This window comes from Bos indicus, chromosome 1 (assembly GCF_029378745.1).
Source record: "Bos indicus isolate NIAB-ARS_2022 breed Sahiwal x Tharparkar chromosome 1, NIAB-ARS_B.indTharparkar_mat_pri_1.0, whole genome shotgun sequence".
In the NCBI taxonomy this organism is placed as follows: domain Eukaryota; kingdom Metazoa; phylum Chordata; class Mammalia; order Artiodactyla; family Bovidae; genus Bos; species Bos indicus.
Genome location: NC_091760.1, coordinates 147,214,081 through 147,230,086, shown reverse-complemented (window position 1 = coordinate 147,230,086; position 16,006 = coordinate 147,214,081). Strand labels below are relative to the sequence as shown.

General features: G+C 44.8%; 1 long non-coding RNA gene across 4 annotated transcripts in view; it reads right to left on the bottom strand.

The window, feature by feature from the left end:
- Positions 1-1,970: 1,970 nt before the first annotated feature.
- The window catches only part of LOC109563405 (uncharacterized), a 143,074-nt gene continuing 129,038 nt past the window's right edge, over positions 1,971-16,006 (bottom strand). The window contains exons 3-4 of one of the 4 annotated variants that reach the window (XR_011568603.1): positions 12,558-12,728; positions 1,971-2,355 (exon numbers count right to left, since the gene is read on the bottom strand). This is a non-coding gene — a long non-coding RNA (uncharacterized lncRNA). Of the gene's footprint in view, positions 2,356-12,557; positions 12,729-13,678; positions 14,739-16,006 lie in introns of those variants that run through there. The other 3 variants (XR_011568606.1, XR_011568604.1, XR_011568607.1) reach the window with 3 other exon arrangements.

Here is a 16,006-nt window from a genome sequence, read left to right as displayed (position 1 = left end):
TGGGTCAGGGTCATGTTAGTGGTGTGTGTCCTGGGGCAAATCACATCCTGTGACTTACTCCCCATCTTTTCCCATCAGGCAAAGATCGGGTGAAGCAATACACACACACACACACACACACACAGTCTCAGTGGAAGATGCAAAGTAAAATGAAGAAAAATTAAATATATTGGTTCCAGATAAATATTTTCATAATTCGTTTAATTTGTAAGGCACAAAGGGTTTATGTAGATTGTTTTAACCTCTAAAAATACGAACTCGGCACTAATAATGTCAGGTAGTCAATTCATTTACTAAGTTTAATGTAACATGGTAAAACTCATCTTCGGAATCTGACCCCTAAACAGATATGAAACAGGAATCACGGCGAAACATGGCAGATACAACTTCCTAAAATAAATGGCTAACTAAGCAAGTGGAGGGCTGGGGTTTGGCTGCCCCTGGTTAAACCATAGCATCCAGTAAGAGGAAAGAGAAAGTGGCCACCCTTTGAAGTGCTTTGCTCCTCTTAGTAGACATCTTTTTCTAAATCCCAGAAATCTCAGAATGTTAATGCATCTTCCTTTTTTTCCAAATGAATCGCCCAGTGAGCAGGTGTATACTTTTTTCCTAACGAGTTTTTAACATCTATCACATGCTGCCTCCAACTCCACAAGCGAGTTTTCTGGAAGGTGTGTGCCAATGTCAAATGGACACCGCCTGGCTGGTGACGCTGGAGCCCTGGGAGTCTAGATGAGCATGGGGAATCTTCCATTCTGTCCCCCAAGCCTTGAGTAGGAACCCAGCCCCCCCACACAGCTGCTGCTGTGAGGCTGGCTCAGGAGTGGGGGAGGGGAAGTCAGATGAACCAGAACACTCTTTTGACTCAGTACTTTCCACTTCCTCCCCAGCTTGCCTATTTACCAGAACTGCCCAAGAGGAGTCACCAAGAATTTAATCTCCCTGGATTTTCCCTGCCTGACCTCAAAATGACGCTAGAGAGAGCAGAGAAACAGCAGGACCCAGGCTACCCCAACACAACATCATGGTGGAAGAGTTGGGTGTGACGCCATCTTAAGAATCGAGATGTGCTTGGTCTATGTTGCAACAGGGGGAAGGGAGGTTCTGAAACACAGATGACGTTCAGAGTCCTCCTGCAGGTGTAGTGTCTGAGAGGGAGGGAGCAAGAGAAGGCCCCCCAAAAGGAAGCCAGAAGGAGAAACACAGAAAGGCACTCTCCTCCATGCCTTCCCTGGAACCAGGGGCAGAGGCATCATGGAGGCAGGAACACAGCTTCCGGTCGAGCTGCCCCCCCCCCCCCCCCCCCCCCGCCCCCAGTTTCCGGTCCCGCTGGTCTTCGCAGGTCCCTGCGTCTCTGTAGACCCTGAGGTTATCCATCCCTCTGAAACTTGGCTACAAGCGCCCTCTTGAACTCTGTGGTGCCAAATCTTTTTGTTTTAGGTCCTCTAGGGCTGACCAACAAGGTATTACCAAGGCGGGGACGGTGGGGGGGAGGGGGTCCCTTCAGCAGTCCTTGAAAATAAACTAACACAATACCACAGAGGCAGGAAATTATATGTGATTTGAATGCATATGTGTGAAAGAGTCTGAACACTTGGAACATACTCACCAATACATTATCAGCAGTTATCTAAGTGTAGCGAAATTCTAGGTGACTTTTGTCTTTTCTTTTTTTATACCTTCTGACTTCGTTTCAAATATTAAAACAAGCGAGTATCACTTTGTAATTATAAAAATAATTTTGTTTTAAAAAAGTTAAACTACCATTTTAGAGCAGAAGGCTATGCATGATTATGAAAACTATCACAGAAAAACACATTTTTTAAAAAGATAAAGGAGGTTAATAATAGATAAGGCTTGAATCCAAGCATTATTTGCTTTGAAACTTAAACTGCAAAACTCATGCCCTAAATATCATGGATTACAAGGTCCTGGAATGCCAAAGATATAAATGAGCATAAACCAGACAATTGGAGTGTATAACAACTGGTATTATTCAGATACACAAGTGAGCTGACAAATTACAAGGCTAGGAATAATTTCCTGTTGAGTGGATCATGCTATGGTATCCACATTACTAAAGTAGGAGCATTATTTTGCAAAGGATGGTTACTGGGAAGGAAAGGCAAAGGAGACACTCTTTCCATAGTCTAGCTCACACAGCTGAGAAAGGAAACAGAAAACAGTCTGGCTTCACTTCATTCTTTTGGCAACATCTGAATATGCGTGTTCAATCTCCTGGTCAGCGGGACATGTGTTTGTGAATTCATCCCGAGCATACACATTGTTCAAGTACCTCCAGATGCCAGTCATTTCAGAAGGAAATTCAAAATCTCTGTATCTCTTGGCCATGATCTGGAAACGAAGAGGAAACAGTCAGAAAGGGAAAACCCACAAACGTAGGCAGTTACATCAGACAATCAATTCTTCTGAGGCGTGTAATATATTCTTTCTCAAGTTCCCATGTCGTCCTGCAGCCATTCAAGCTGCCCAAATTGCAATATGAGTTTGCAGGGGGCATACTGAGCATGGGACTCAAAACAGAGGTGCTATACAACCATGCCCACCCATTCATCACAGATAGTCCTCGTGACCCACTGGCATGAATTTGCTTTATTGTCTAGTCGCTCAGTCATGTCCAGCTCTTTTGTGACCCCATGGACTGTAGCCCACCTCTGTCCATGAGATTTCCCTGGCAATAATACTGGAGTGGGCCACTATTTCCTTCTCCAGGGGATCTTCTTTACCCAAGGATTGAACCCAAATCTCCTGTGCAGATTCTTTACCATCTGAGCCACCAGGGAAGCCCTGAGCTTGCTCTGTAATCTGGTGGATTTCTCTTCGTCATTCTAGTAGTTTTCTCTCCCTGTGTTCTGCTGCTGGGTTATTTTGTGCCTAAAGATTCAGATGGCTCAGATGGTAAAGAGTCTGCCTGCAATTCAGGAGACCTGGGTTCAATTCCTGGGTCAGGAAGATCCCCTGGAGAAAGACATGACAACTCACTCCAGTATTCTTGCCTAGAGAATCCCATGAGCAGAGGAGACAATCCATGGGATCCAGGTGTTGGAGAAGACTCTTGAGAGTCCCTTGGACTGCAAGGAGATCCAACCAGTCCATTCTGAAGGAGATCAGCCCTAGGTGTTCTTTGGAAGGAACGATGCTAAAGCTGAAACTCCAGTACTTTGGCCACCTCATGCGAAGAGTTGACTCATTGGAAAAGACTCTGATGCTGGGAGGCATTGGGGGCAGGAGGAGAAGGGGACGACAGAGGATGAGATGGCTGGAGTCAATCACTGACTCGATGGACGTGAGTCTGAGTGAACTCCGGGAGTTGGTGTTGGACAGGGAGGCCTGGCATGCTGCGATTCATGGGGTTGCAAAGAGTCGGACATGACTGAGCGACTGATCTGATCTGATCTGATCTGAAGTGACTAACACTTTCATTTTCAAAGGTTCAGGTTGGATCTTTAGTTTAGATTGTGCCAGGATCACTTTGAAGTGCCCTCTTTTTCCTATTTGCTGAACCTCACCTCCTGAAACCCCAAGTACCTGGGTATGTTACACCTGTGGATTTCCATCATTCTGCCCCTGAAAGGATCATTTCACTGTGGGTCTACCGTGTGCAGAGAGCAGATTCATGAACTGAAAAATCCTTATTCTCAAGGAAACAGTGGATGTCTTTCCAGGTGCCTCAGAGGTTAAAGCATCTGCCTGCAATGTGGGAGACCTGGGTTCGATCCCTGGGTCAGGAAGATCCCCTGGAGAAGGAAATGGCAACCTGCTCCAGTATTCTTGCCTGGAGAATCCCATGGATGGAGGAACCTGGTGGGCTACAGTCCACGGGGTCACAAAGAGTTGGACACGACTGAGCGACTTCACTTACTTACTTAAGGATGGGGTAGCTAAGAATGGATATCATGAAAACACAGTGGTGTGAGATGTCTCCTCTGGCTGGAGGGTGTCACTGGGAATTCATCACAAAGGAGGGTGTATACTCTTGTAGATGGTATGAGTTCCCTGGGGTTGCCTTAACAAAGTACTACAGCTGTGGGTGGCTTGAAACAACAGAAATATCTTCTCCCACACTCCTGGAGGCCCCAGAATCCAAGATCACGGTGTCAGCAGGGCCGGGCTCCCTCTGAAGCCTCCGGGGAAAGATCCGTTCCAGGTCTCTCCCTGTTTCTGGCTCATGGGAGCACAGCTCCAGTCTCTACCTGGAACTTTCCCTGTGTTGGTGTCTCTGGATCCAAATTCCCTTTTATAAGAACATCTGTCATGTTGGATTAGGGGCCCATTCAGTTCAGTTCAGTTCAGCCACTCAATCATGTCCGACTCTTTGCCACCCCATGAATTGCAGCATGCCAGGCCACCCTGTCCAACACCAACTCCCGGAGTTCACTCAGACTCATGTCCAGTGAGTCAGTGATGCCATCCAGCCATCTCATCCTCTGTCGTCCCCTTCTCCTCCTGCCCCCAATCCTTCCCAGCATCAGAGTCTTTTCCAATGAGTCAACTCTTCGCATGAGGTGGCCAAAGTACTGGAGTTTCAGCTTTAGCATCATTCCTTCCAAAGAAATCCCAGGGCTGATCTCCTTCAGAATGGACTGGTTGGATCTCCTTGCAGTCCAGGGGACTCTCAAGAGTCTTCTCCAACATCACAGTTCAAAAGCATCAATTCTTCGGCACTCAGCCTTCTTCACAGTCCAAATCTCACATCCATACATGATCACTGGAAAAACCATAGCCTTGACTAGACAGACCTTTGTTGGCAAAGTAATGTCTCTGCTTTTCAATATGCTGTCTAGGTTGGTCATAACTTTCCTTCCAAGGAGTAAGCGTCTTTTAATTTCATGGCTGCAATCACCATCTGCAGTGACTTTGGAGCCCCCCAAAATAAAGTCTGACACTGTTTCCACTGTTTCCCCGTCTATTTCCCATGAAGTGATGGGACCGGATGCCATGATCTTCGTTTTCTGAATGTTGAGCTTTAAGCCAACTTTTTCACTCTCCTCTTTCACTTTCATCAAGAGGCTTTTTAGTTCCTCTTCACTTTCTGTCATAAGGGTGGTGTTATCTGCATATCTGAGGTTATTGATATTTCTCCCGGCAATCTTGATTCCAGCTTGTGCTTCTTCCAGTCCAGCGTTTCTCATGATGTACTCTTCATATAAGTTAAATAAACAGGGTGACAATATACAGCCTTGACGAACTCCTTTTCCTATTTGGAACCAGTCTGTTGTTCCATGTCCAGTTCTAACTGTTGCTTCCTGACCTGCATACAGATTTCTCAAGAGGTCAGGTGGTCTGGTATTCCCATCTCTTTCATAATTTTCCACAGTTTATTGTGATCCACACAGTCAAAAGCTTTGGCGTAGTCAATAAAACAGAAATAGATGTTTTTTCTGAACTCTCTAGCTTTTCCCATGATCCAGCAGATGTTGGCAATTTGTTCTCTGGTTCCTCTGCCTTTTCTAAAACCAGCTTGAACATTGGGAAGTTCATGGTTCACATATTGCTGAAGCCTGGCTTGGAGAATTTTGAGCATTACTTTACTAGCATGTGAGATGAGTGCAATTGTGCGGTAGTTTGAGCATTCTTTGGCATTGCCTTTCTTTGGGATTGGAATGAAAACTGACCTTTTCCAGTCCTGTGGCCACTGCTGAGTTTTCCAAATTTGCTGGTATATTGAGGGCAGCACTTTCACAGCATCGTCTTTCAGGATTTGAAATAGCTCAACTGGAATTCCATCATCTCCACTAGCTTTGTTTGTAGTGATGCTTTCTAAGGCCCACTTGACTTCACATTCCAGGATGTCTGGCTCTAGGTGAGTGGTCACACCATCGTGATTATCTTGGTCGTGAAGATCTTTTTTGTACAGTTCTTCTGTGTATTCTTGCCACCTCTTCTTAATATCTTCTGCTTCTGTTAGGTCCATACCATTTCTGTCCTTTATTGAGCCCATCTTTGCGTGAAATGTTCCCTTGGTATCTCTGATTTTCTTGAAGAGATCTCTAGTCTTTCCCATTCTGTTGTTTTCCTCTATTTCTTTGCAATAGAGGAAAATTGGGGCCTGTTATACTGCTCCTAATCAATTAACATGATCTCATCTTGACTAATTACATCTGCAAAAACTCTATTTCCAAATAAGATCAGTTTTGAGATATCGGGAGTTAGGACTTGGGTCTAACTTATATACGAATTTGGGGGGACAAATACTTGGAAAGCTGTGATAAACCTAGACAGCTTATTAAAAAGCAAAGACATCACTTTGCCAACAAATATGCATATAGTCAAAGCTATGGTTTTTCCATAAGTCATGTATGGATGTGAGAGTTGGACTGTAAAGAAAGCTGAGTGCCAAAGAACAGATGCTTTTGGACTGTGGTGTTGGAGAAGACTCTTGAGAGTCCCTTGGACTGCAAGGAGATTCAATCAGGCAATCCAAAAGGAAATCAATCCTGAATATTCATTGAGAGGACTGATGCTAAAGTTCCAATACTTGGCCAAGTGATGCGAAGAGCTGACTCATTGGACAAGACCCTGATGCTGGGAAAGATTGAAATCAGGAGGAGAAGGGGACGACAGAAGATGAGATGGCTGGATGGCATCACCTACTCAGTGGACATGAGTTTGAGTAAACTCCAGGAGACAGTGAAGGACAGGGAAGCCTGGCATGCTGCAGTCCATGGGGTCCCAAAGAGTTGGGCACTACTGAGCAACTGAACAACAATACTTGGAAGGACAGTATTTCCCATTATATTGGCTCCCGGGATGTTTGGACAACATGAATGTTGAATCTGTCACCAATTAGAAGATCTTCGGGACTTATTTCTCAGATTTTGGAAGCCGGGAGCTAATGATGCAGTAAGACAGGATCACATATCTTTTCATAGAGCCTCCTAAATAATTATCTTTTACTTGAATTCAATCTTACTAGAGATTAATGCCAAGACTCGTGCTTTTCTTTTGTTTGCATTTGCCTGCTTTTGCTTTACCCAAACATTCTGAGTAAATTTATTCCATGTGTGCCTCTCATACATGTAAACTTGTTTTATATCCTATCTTATTAACGTAATACTTTGTTTCCCAACTTCCTGTAAATATTTTTGCATTTATGTATGTGTGTGTTTCCCTCTCTGGTGGTTTGGAAGGTTTATGGTCTGTTTTAACTCTTGCAGTCGTTGTTGTTGCTTAGTTGCTAAGTTGTGTCTGACTCTTTGTGACTGCATGGACCTGCCAGGCTCCTCTGTTATGGAATTTCCCAGGCAAGAATACTGGAGTGGGTAGTGGTTTCCTATATAACTTTAAATAATAGGAATTCTTTATTTCTTGATTTATCAACTATTCTTTGATTGACCTCTACTTACTCCTGGTAATAAGCAAGGATATTATTATACTTACACTTCTCTCCATTTCTGATCTATTATCTTCCTTCCAATGGTGTGAAAATCGAAGTTTACTATATCTGATTCAGTCCTGTAGCTCTAATTCCCACTGCTGTTGAGTTTTAGTTCTGGTTTCAGATCTACCACCAATCCTTTTATACCACACACCTTCTCTGTTCCTGGATTCTTATTTTATCATCCTTTTTTATTATGTCATCATATAGAAATTTTATTTTTACAAAATGGCTCAGAGTGTTTATTGCATCAAGACCAGAAGCCTAGGTAAAAGCAACAATTTACTTGGATATAAAATTCTTACATCACACATCCTTTCCTATAATCCTTTAACTACTGCCTGTCCTGGGTCTTCGCTGTGGCACGCAGGCTTCTCTAGTTGCAGTGCATGGGCTTAGCTGCCCCAAAGCATGTGGGCTCTGAGTTCCCTGACCAGGCATCGAACCTGCGCCCCCTGCATTGGAAGGTGGATTCTTAACCACTGGGACACCAGGGAAGTCCCCAATCCTTTAACTGTTAAAACACTGTTTTCTGGCTTTTAATGTGATCCTAGAATCCTGCAGAGAAGGGAATGACAACCCACTCCAGTATTCTTTATTTTTTTAATTGAAGGATAATTGCTTTATAGAATTTTGTTGTTTTCTGTCAAACTTCAACATGAACCAGCCACAGGCATACATATATTCTCTCCCTTTTGAACCTCCCGCCCGTCTCCCTCCCCATCCCACTCCTCTCCATTGATACAGAGCCGCTGTTTGAGTTTCCTGGGCCACACAGCAAATTCCCGATGGCCATCTATTTTACATACAGTAATGTAAGTTTCCATGTTACTGTCTCCATACATCTCACCCTCTCCTCCCCTCTCCCTTGTCCATAAGTTTATTCTCTATGTCTGTTTCTCCATTGCTGCCTTGTTAAATAAATTCTTCAGTACCATTTTTCTAGATTCTGTATATATGCATTAGAATATGATATTTATCTCTCTTCCTGACTTACTTCACTCTGTATAATAGGTTCTAGGTTCATCCACCTCATTAGAATGACTCAAATGCATTCCTTTTTATGGCTGAGTAATCTTCCATTGTGTATATGTACCACAACTTTTTTATCCATTCATCTATCGATGGACAGCTAGGTTGCTTCCATGTTCTAGCTATTGTAAATAGTGCTGCAATGAACAATGGGATACATGTGTTTTTTTAAATTTTGGTTTCTTCAGGGTATATGTCTAGGAGTGGGATTGCTGGGTCATATGGTGGTTTTATTCCTAGTTTTTTAAGGAATCTCCTTACCATCTTCCATAGTGGCTGTATCAATTTGAATTCTCACCAACAGTGCAAGAGCGTTCCCTTTTGTCCATACCCTCTCCAGAATTTATTGCTTGTAGACTTTTTGGTGAGGGCCATTCTGACTGGTATGAGGTGATATCTTATTGTGGTTTTGATTTGCATTTCTCTAATAATGAGCGATGCTGAGCATCTTTTCATATTTTTGTTTGTTAGCCATCTGTATGTCTTCTTTGGAGAAATGTCTATTTAGGTATTTTTCCCACTTTTTGACTGGGTTGTTTGTTTTTCTGGCATTGAGTTGTATGAGCTGCTTGTGTATTTTGGGCATTAATCCTTTGTCAGTTGTTTCATTTGCTATTATTTTCTCCCATTCTGAGGGCTGTCTTTTCACCTTGCTTTTAGTTTCCTTTGCTGTGCAAAAGTTTTTAAGTTTAATCAGGTCCCACTTGTTTACTTTTGTTTTTATTTCTGATACTCTAGGAGGTGGGTCATAGAGGATCTTGCTTTGATTTATGTCATCACCATGCCAGTATTCTTGCCTGGAGAATTCAATGAACATGGGAGCCTGGCAGGCTATAGTCCAGGGGGTTGCAAAGAGTCAAACATGACCGAGCAACCAACACTTTCACCTCACTATAGAGACATATGAGGCTAGTCTAATTTCTCTGTTGTGTAGACGGCCTTACCTTTTATTATTAGTACGATTATCATTATCATCGGGCACGCAAAGGGTTCTTTTTTATTGTCAAAGTTCAGTAATTTACCAGTTATATCATACATAGTGTGTTGACTGTTCAGGACAATATTTTTCTAAACATGGATTGCTGTTTAAAGTAATAGCAGATCATCATCCTTTAGTTCATCCTTTAGTTCATTCAGATCATCCTTTAGTTCAAAACACTTTACCTTTGAGTCTGCTTTTTCCTCTTTTTTTCTTTCTGGTCCTCTTGTTCCTGATTATGTGCACCTGGATTCTCTCTAATCACCTTTACCTCTTGCTTCTTCTCCATTCAATTTGAGAGAGTTTCCTCAGGTTGTCCTAAAAATCCTTGATGAATTTCTGGAAAGTCACTTTCCACCTCTTGCTACTCCTAATACAACTTCTAAACAATTTCTGAAATTGCTTTGTTTTTAAGTTTTATTTTTTTTTCAGTTCTACCAGTTTCATTTTCATCCTCTTTGTGAGATTATATTTTTTGACACTTTGTGACTTGTCTTTGAGCCCTTTCTCCAAAGGTTTGTTTGCTATGCTGAGTAGCTCAGTCATGTCCAACTCTTTTGAGATCCCATGGACTATAGCCCACCAGGCTCCTCTGTCCATGGGATTTTTCACCCAAGAATACTGGAGTGGGTTGCTATTTCCTACTTCAGGGCATATTCCCAACAAGGGATCAAACCCATGTCTCCTGTGTTTTCTGCCTTGCAGGTGGGTTTTTTACCCATTAAGCCATCAGGGAAGGAATCATGTTCTCTTTCAATTTTTTGAGGCTGTAGAGAAGCATCTGTCTGAAAAGTTCTTTGGTTTACTGGACCAATCTTAACCAGAGAGGTGTTTCTCATCTGCCTTTTCCTCTTTTGTTCTATTTAACCCTTCCCCTTCTTCTTTGTGATCATCTCTATCCACATAGAGGTCCCACTTGGATTCCTTTTGGTTACTAAACATCTTTTAATGAGCAGACCCGTTGGACTTACTATTTGCTTAAAAACAAGGTGGAGAGCATTGGGAGTAAGGCCAGGCAGCAGGAAGACCAATTTGGATATTTATTCTCAAACACCTGCTCATCAAGGGCCTTCCCTGGTGGCTCAAATGGTAAAGAATCTTCCTGCAGTGCAGAAGACCCAGGTTCAACCCCTGGTCAGGAAGATCCCCTGGAGAAGGAAATGACAGCCCACTCTAGTATTCTTGCCTGGATAATTCCATGAATGGAGGAGCCTGGTGGGCTAGAGTCCATGGGTCACAGAGTCAGACACAACTGAGTGACTAACCCTTTAACTTATCCACCTGCTAATCAAACACCGCTCTATACTCTGCCCAGAGACACATGAGAGTCAAGATCAAAGTCAGGGTTAGTGCCTCCTCCACTGTGAGGATTAGGAGGAGGTCGCTGTGGCTAAAAGTGATGCTGAGGTCATCTACAGTCTCTCTTCTGAGTGATTCCAAGCTTATTTCTTTTCTCTGCTCAGCAGTCACAAAGCAGAATGCCTCTTTCCTTCTCTCCTCCCCTCCACCTCCCCTCCCTGTTCCTTTGGGTCAGAGGACAGTGGCAGAACACACAGGTGGCACCTCTGAACAGTTTCACCTTCAGCTCTGCCTCCACAGTGATCTCATCTCTGTAAAGCTGGTCCCTGCCTCTCTTGGCCCACTCCACGCTCTGTCCTCAAACAAAGAAGCCTGGCATGCTGCAGTCCATGGGGTCGCAAAGAGTTGGACACAACCCAGTGACTGAACTGAACTAAAATGCCAAATAAATGCATTATTAGAACAAAAGGTTCTTGACTTGTATTTCCCTATGTCTTCTCTCCCATCACCCTATCCTTATACCAAAGACCTAGTTCTGGACCTGGTATGATCTGAATAATAAGGATGCCTCCGAACAAGGGTTGGGCTTCTTCCTGGGGAATCTAGGGACACTGAGGACCAAAGGCATACCAACAGTGATAATGATACAACAACTAACAGCTGTGAGGGCCAGCCAGACTGGGGCACTTCAGAGAGCAGCCATAACTAAGGAGTCCAAGGGTGGGGCCATCTGCTTTTGAATTTCAGAGTCACTCCCTGAAATTCTGATTATATATATCAGGGGCTGAATTGAGGGGTTTACATTTCTAACAGGGCTTCCTTGGTGGCTCAGCAATAAAGAAGCCATCTGCATTGCAGGAGATGTGGATTCAATCCCTGGGTCAGGAAAATCCCCTTGAGGAGGGCATGGTAACTCACTCCAGTAACCTTGTTGGGAAAATCCCATGGACAGAGGAGTCTGGGGAGCTGTAGTCCATGGGGTCGCAAAGAATCAGAGATGACTGGAGCCCCTGAGCAGGCACATTTTCTAAATTAGTAGGCACAATTCTTATGCCTACTAATGTTGTAGAACCACTGGTCTAGGGAATCTTTAAACCCTAATTATACATGGCCAGCGACTTTTATTTCATGTTTGATTACCTGGGAAAACAGGCTGCCATACGTGGTCCAGCCGAGGAGCTGTGAGCTGCTCACCAGCTCTAAGGGTTCTGTGTTAAGAGCCAACCTCCTCCCTTATCCCAGGGTTAGGCTCACTCTTCCCAGCACCAACAATTGACTCAATTCACTTTTTTTCCCCAAGGTTGGCTCAGTTTTTTTGGTTGTTGTTTTTGTTTTTGGACTGCACTGCTCAGCTTGCAGGATCTTAGTTGCCCACCCAGGGATTGAACCCAGGCCACCCCAGCAAAAGCGCTGAGTCCCAACCACGGGACCACCACCAGGGAATTTCCCAAGTTCACATTTTAATCCTCGCAGATTCCAAACACCATCTCCCAGCCTGGAGTGTGAAACACCAGCTATAATCAATGTATTCCCTCAAGTTGCTTTCACATAGCTTGTCTTTAGGCTGTGGCAGTTAAGACTGGAAAAGAGAAGCTGTGAGGATGGAGGGATGGGAGCCAAGCTCTCATATACTTTATGAGAACCTCCAAGGAACATCTGAGAATAGCACCCACAGATCTCAAACTTGGGGCTTGGCTGCCGCAAACAGAAATGAGCTATACTTTTAAATTCAAGAAACCCTGTTTTAGATTGTCTTGGCAAAAAAAAAAAAAAAAAACACAAGTCAAAACAAAATGAAACAAAGCCCCATTCATGTATTCAGCACCCGAGGTACAAGGAAGGACAAACCTTAATAATGTGGAGCTTGGGTAAGAGATTGCAGTCAGCCAGCATGAGCTCATTGCCATCCAGGAACTTCCTTCCAGAAACAGCAGCTTCCTCGGTGCTGTGGGCATCTACCTCATCCGGCAGGGGGCTGTTCAGATAGCTATCCAGCTTCTTCAGGCCTTTAACAGGTTCCTTTCATAAACGAAAATGGGAAAGCAGAAAACAACGAAGATGAGCCATGGAAGTCCACGTCTCCTCTGTCTTTGTTACTGTTCAGTCGCTCAGTTGTGTCTGACTCTTTATGACCCCGTGGACGGCAGCACACCAGGCTTCCCTGTCCTTCCCCATCTCCCAGAACTTGCTCAAACTCATGTCCATTGGGTCGATGATGCCATCCAATCATCTCATCCTCTGTCATCCCCTTCTCTTCCTGCCCTCCTCTCTCTAGATATCAAAAAAAAAAAAAAAAAAAGGAATTTGTCCCTTCCCTCCTGAGACTTGGCCAGTGAGTGTTAAGAGAGTCAGGAAGGAGACAGGTGGGTTTATGAGATCTAAATAAAAGATTCACTTCTCCTTGGAAAAGAATTCTACTGTCTACACAACACTGCTGCTTCTAGAACTCATTCATTTATTCAAAAATCCATATGGAGAAACTTTCATGGTGGGCATCACTGACTCAATGGACATGAGTTTGGGTAAACTCAGGAGTTGGTGGTGGACAGGGAGGCCTGGCGTGCTGCAGCCCATGGGGTCGCAAAGAGTCAGATGTGACTGAGTGACTGAACCGAACTGAATGGTTAAGACTTGTGCTTTCCAGGTGGGATGGGGTGGGAGGTGGGAGGGAGGCTCAAGAGGGAGGGTCGGGTGTAACCTATGGCTGATTCATGTTGATGTATGGCAAAAACCAACACAATATGGTAAAGCAATTATATTCCACTAAAAATAAATAAACTAAAAAAGGCTTTGCATTTCCAATTCAGAGTCAGGGAACTTAGATCCCACATGCCACACAATGTAACCAAAAAATTTTTTTTAATTAAAAATTAAAAAAAAATCTTTGTGAAAATCACATAATGAAGGAAGCACCAACAGAAGGTTCATTCACCCTGAATTCCATGGGAGAGGAATCACTGGTGGTGATGATTTTCTCCTAAAAATGTCCTTTTCTGGACAATCTCTAGAAAAGCACTCAGTCCCTGAAACCCATGTGCAGGCTCAGAGTGGGAGGTACTTTTTCCTTATTTCTGTACACAGGTCCCTCCCCACTGTGCAGTGAGGCAGAATTCCCCACATCTCATAAGAAGCCACACCAGAGGCGGAATGGAGGTCCATGGAGAAAACAGGAAGATGGGAGGGACTCTCTCGTTTGCATCCTTCTTGGTGTTTTTTATAAATGCTGAGAACTTGGCAAACACGTCATTTCTGGCAGAGTTAGATTCAGGGTGTTGGGTCCCCAGCTTAGGTACCTTGAAAAGTTCAAAGCGAGAGTATCACAGATCAGCAATGTTTGAGTTGGGAGAATACAAAGCGGGAAGGGAAGAAATGACTTTCTCTGAGCAGATATAAAAATGAAAACTGCTCCTTAAATGTTTTCCTAATCTTTCCATCTTGAAAGTTCGGAGCAACACCATCCAGGAGTAAAGCACTGGATGGACCGTTTTCTTCCTGGGACGGAGGGCCCCCTAGCCTTGCTGGTCTTTGTTCTCTTCCTCCTGAAATAAAGATGATGAACTAGAGGGTTCCCTTAAGGCCCACCCTGCTGCAATGCTGTGTGTAACATATGCTCCCAACAGGCCAGCAGAAACAGGCCACCCACTTGACATCGGCCCACTTCCTCCCCACTTCCTGCCATCAAGCCCTAATTGCCAAATGGCAGGTGCAGAGCAGCGAAATCCCAGCCACCTAGACTCAGGGCTTCTAATCTCACTGCGTTTCCTGTGGCACACCACAGGTACAGCTCAGGAGGTAAGCGCCATGGCCACAGAAAGCCAACACACAGTGTTGGAGCTTTAGAACTGTCTGTGAACGGGGAAAAGTGACAACCAAGTTGCCAACACTGGTTTTGACGAGGCCCACCTCGGGGGAGCCAGTTTCTCCTCTAAGAACTCCTCGATCTTACTCACATCTGTCTTGACTTTACCATCAAGAGTCATGAAAGGTGGGTTGGTGCCAGGAGCCAAGTTCTGCAGGTCCGTGGGCTTCCTGGGCAGCGGGGGAGGGCAGTGCCAGGGTTGGGATCATTGCCAAGGCTTAACCACGTGCCCCCACCCATACACACATACACACACCAGGGGAAGAGAAACCACCCTTGAGAATTTCAAAGGCAACTGGGAGTTTACAAACTGTCCTACTAGCAAGGAAAGTGTAGCCCTTTATCTGGAGACAGGGCTGAAAAGTTAACCCTCCCCAGTGTTATCAGCCAGGAGCGGGGCTCAGGCAGGCTCTGCAGAGGGTCACGGCTGACCAGTCACTGGGCGGGCAGCCTCCTCCCAGTTCCCCTCCTCCTCCTCCTTCCGGGTTACCTCTGACCCCATCCTGTAATGACTTCGTGGCCCACGTATGCCCTCTCCAATCCAGGGTCCTGACCCAGGGTGGACATGCCCAGGACAGGGCCCATGGGTCCTAGGAGTGTGCATCGTGTGCCTGTGTGTTTCTGTCTCTGTGTCTCCGTCTGTGCGTGTCTGTGTTTGTGTTTGTATGTCTGTGTGTATGAGCGTCTCCATTTCTGTGTGTGTGTGTGTGCATGTGCACATGCCTATGTGTCTGTGTTGCTGTGTGTGTCTGTCTCTGTGTGTCTCTGTCTGAGTGTGTCTGTGTGTGTGTCTGTGTTTGTGTCTGTGTTTGGGTCTATGTATGCACCTGTGTCTGTGTGTCTGTGTGTGTGTGTCTCCATCTCTGTGTGTATGCGTGTGTGTGTGTGTACACACGTGCCTGTGTGTCTGTGTCTCTCAGTGCCTCTGTGCGTGTCTGCCTCTATGTGTCTCTGTCTGTGTGTGTGTATGTGTGTATGTCTGTGTATGCACCTGTGTCTGTATGTCTATGTGTATGGGTGTCTCCATCTCTGTGTGTGTGTGCGTGCGCCTGTGTGTCTGTGTCTCTCTGTGCCTCTGTGCATGTCTGTCTGAGTGTGTGTATGTGTGTGTCTGTGTCTGCATTTGGGTCTATGTATGTGCCTGTGTCTGTATGTCTGTGTGTATGCATGTCTCCATCTGTGTGTGTGTGTGTCCGCGTGTACACACGCCTGTGTCTGTGTGTCTGTGTGCCTCTGTGCCTATGTGTGTGTATGTGTGTGTCTGTGTGTTTGTGTCTGTGTTTGGGTCTGTGTATGCACCTGTGTCTGTATGTCCGTGTCTGTGTGTCTGTGTGCCTCTGTGCTGTCTGTCTCTGTGTGTCTCTGAGTGTGTGTATGTGTGTGTCTGTGTGTGTGTGTCTGTGTGTGTGTGTCTGTGTGTGTGTCTGTGTGTGTGTGT